Source organism: Echinops telfairi, unplaced genomic scaffold (assembly GCF_000313985.2).
Source record: "Echinops telfairi isolate 266 unplaced genomic scaffold, ASM31398v2 ScPeMD7_16;HRSCAF=60, whole genome shotgun sequence".
Taxonomy (NCBI): Eukaryota; Metazoa; Chordata; class Mammalia; order Afrosoricida; family Tenrecidae; genus Echinops; species Echinops telfairi.
In genome coordinates, this window is record NW_022103913.1 from 3,458,243 (window position 1) to 3,462,238 (window position 3,996).

Below are 3,996 nucleotides of genomic sequence, written 5' to 3' on the forward strand. Positions count from 1 at the left end.
AAAAAAAAAGAAGAAGGCCTATAGAGCAATTCTATTCCAACTTACAGCATCACTGTGAGTTGTGTCAACTCGACCCCAGTGAGTTTCTTAAAGAGGCCCTTAAATTTTAAGGGATTGGGTTCCCGAAACACCAACACTTGGTTCTCTTCCTGCCCACAGCACAATCTATAGCCTGTAAGGCAGATGCAGCCCTCTTCCTATTTTTGTACATCCCTCAAATGAATACTGTTCTTCACTGTTTTAATTGGCTGGAGAGAAAGAAAGAGGATATTTTACAAGATGTGAATATTATGTAAAATTAACCTTTCACTGTCCATCAATAAAATAATGTTGTCTCACAGCCAGGGTCATTTGTTTCTATATTGTTTAGAACCACTTTCCTGTTACAACAAAACCAAAACTAAACTCGCTGTCCTTGAGTCGATGATGACTCATGGTAACCCCTGAGGGCAGGGTAGAACTACCCATGTGGGTTCCGAGACTGTAACACTTTGGGAGTAGAAAGTCTCCTCTTTTTCCCTCAGAGCTGCTGGTGGTTTTAACCATTGATTTTTGTGATTCGCAGCCCAAAACATAATCGCTCCACCAGCAGGGCTCGGTAGAGTTGAATTATTGAGATAGTAGTTGTATGTTCAGCAAAGCATATGATATTTATTATCTGGTCCTTCACAGAAAACATCTGCCAACCCCAACCTATGTCACGACACAATGACATTACAGATATAGCAGAAAACTGGTTGGAAAAGGTTGCTTTATTTAATGCGGGAAAAACTTGTTAGGAGAATTATATAATATAAGCAACATATAAACAACCCAGTTGTAGACATGAAAGATTTGTGTGGAAAAGCTAGAAATGATTAAGTTCAGATGTGAAAAGCAAATGCTTTATAGAACCGTAGGATCTTGTTCAAGACTGTTTAGAACAAGCTGTGTGTGGGCTATAGTTGGAAGCAATAATGCCTGGAGAGACAGAAGGTTTGTGGGACGATTGAGGAGCAAATGTTTATCCGTGAAAATCCTCCCAGGTAGCTACTACAGGAGTAATCTCACACAAGAGCTTTAAAAGATGTATGCAATTAAATTAACCAGGAATCATAAAATAGGATGTGCTCTTATTTGTGAAAAGGTATAGTAAAATGTTGCTAAGTTACACCTCACAGCTTATATCTTAGAGGCAGGCTAGTAAACCAGTTAGCACAATACTACCAACAAAGCTAAAGTCATTTTTAATACGAATCATTGTGTGTATTGGGCAAGAACTGTGACAGATGATCAAATGCTGGTAGCAAAGCAAATCCACAGTACTGATCTAGCCATTTCTCTTCATGGAAGTATGACAGAAAGCTGTGCAACGCGGCGAGGGTCCCTCTGAAGGGCTGAGGCCTCGCAGAGACGCCAAAGAGCCAAGTCTGCTGAGAGGAAGCTCGTGCGGCACCTGTATCGGTGTGAATGTTGACTGGTCTGTGGGTGTAGCATCTTCCCAGGTACACAGGAAGAATGATATTAGAACAAAGGACTAATTGATTGGGAAGTTATTATTGGGTCAAGAAATAACTTTTTAAAAGGTATACTCTTTTTATTAGTTGATTTTGCAGAACTTGTGATGGAATTGTACAAGAGAACGGGATGTTCTTGACTCAGGAACTCATACTTTGAAGGTCCCAGGGGTCTGCTACTCCAACTTCTGATGAGATTCTGGCTGTTTTACAGGGTTTTGTTCTGGGTCATTTGGAGGTATCATAATCCCCTGTTCCAAGGACCACCTGGGAGAACCCCAGCCATCGTTCAAGTTTTCATTTTCATGGTAAGAGGAGGAATCTTAGAGCTGAAAATTAAAAGAAGTGTTGAGTCCAGTTGAACGAATGATTAATCTGTCAGGTATATGGGAAAAAGGCAGGAAACCAATACTTATGGGGCATCTACTCTGTGCAGTGGAGCCCTGGTGGCACAGTGGTTATGTGCTGGGCTGTTGACCACAAGGTCAGGAGGTTGAAACCACCAGCTGCTCTGAGGTAGAAAGGTGGGCCTCCCCCTCCCCCTGTCTTGGAAACACACAAGGGAAGTTCTACGTTGTCCTATAAAGTGGCTAAACGTTGGAATCTGCTTGATGGTCGTGAGTTTGGCTTTGGTTTTACATTTGTGCATGTGCTGGGCACGTCGTTATTCCCCATCAACCCCAACGCAGCTCAGCTCATTGCCATCAAGTTCATTCCACGCACAGTGCGCCATGCAACAGAGCTTTTCAACGGTCCCTGTGGGTTATGGGGCGGTAACCCCTTGCTGGCAAGGAAAGCCTCATCTTCCTCCCAGGAAGCAGCTGGTGGTTTTTAGCTGCTAGCCTGCAATTGACAGCCCATCACCTAAGCCACTAGAGCTCCTGGGCTCCATGACTCTTAAAATAGCAGGTATTGATTCCATTTAACATCAGAGGAAACCGACCCAGACAGGGGAAGTATCATGCTGAGCCACACATCCAGTAGCTGAGGTGCTGAAACGCGAACGCAGGTCTGCCGGTCCACCTGGCCCGTCCTTCTTTATTCCTCCCAGTGTGCCATCCTGCCCCAAGCAGCTCTCCAAGCAGGTCGGGCGGCCAGGAGAAGAGCGAGACATCACAGCTACCACTTCCCACCTTCAAGGGCCATTTGTACATTTCTTTACATTCTGAACATTTTATGAAAATAAGACTAAATTAATACCTTGCATTAATTAATAATACTGTCTCTAAGGCAGAAGGTAAAATTACCCACCATAGTCTCTATAAACAAAACAAACTAAAATAAGTGTCAACTTCTGAACCTCAGAAATGTCCTGTTTTAGGTTTTTCTGAGAGTTTACACAATTTAAACCCCAAATTGGCTATGCAGATGGTCTCTGTACACGTAGAGGCAAAGCTTTGCTGACGACAGGTTGCCTGAGACAGGTAAGCAGCCCGCTAGGGCCCTTGCTCCAGGGGTGACTAGCTTTCTTTTTGAGCACACTCCAATTAGAAATGAGATTGCAGTTGTAAATCCCCCCTCCCCTGGGGTTTTCTTTGTACACGCCATTACAGTAATGAGTCACATGGTCTTCCCTTAGGTGATGGTCAGTGGTTGAAAACATGTTCAGTAGATCATTAGAGGAATTATTATAAGCTTCTTTCAACAGCAGTTGAAGAATATATGTTATCATTAGGAGTCCCTTCATAAATTATGTGCTTATTTTGCAAATGTTTCTTTTCCTCCAAAATGGCTTACTCAGCTCATCAGGGTTTCCGGCTTACGTTGACATTTTTCCCGACTCTAAATGACAAGACGAACCCAGGGATGCAGTCTTCAAGAATTCTGTCCACTCCACCTTTCCTGGATTTGTTTTGTAAGCCCAGGCCTAATCTCAGATTAAGCAAGCAAATGATAGCTAAGTAAAGGGTGGCTTCAAATCTGTTTATTCACCACAGAGGAACAAGCCAAGACTTTCTGAATTTACAGGTCAGAAATCTCTCTTTCCAATTTAGAAGGCGAGGGAACAGGATGTGCAAGCAGCAACCCAAACAGGTGTGTGTTCCATAATTACAGGATTTTAGGCTGGGAGCCACTTCCCTTAATCTTTATGTGACCCAGAATTCAACCCAGAAGATGAAAAGAATAGCATTTCCAGTTCTAGGTATGAAAATTAAGGACTTGGCTGGAGTTAAGAAAGCTGAAGGGAAAAAAGAAAAAGCTGGTAGAGCAAAGCACGCGCACACACACACATGCACACACACGTGAATTGTATATTATCTCCATTATACCAGGCAATACTCTGTAGGCCTGTAAACCAGGTCATAAGATTGAAGAGAAATTGCTCCAAGAGGAAGAACCACATTATAGTTTACTATCGGAGCAACCCCAGACTCTTCTCAGATCGCAGTAAATGATTGATGCTCATTTGGCGCTTAAGTTTTAATGTGCAAACTAGCCACTAAATTTTACATCACAAGAATGTCGATGCTACTGTAAATCCATAACATCAGTTATAGCC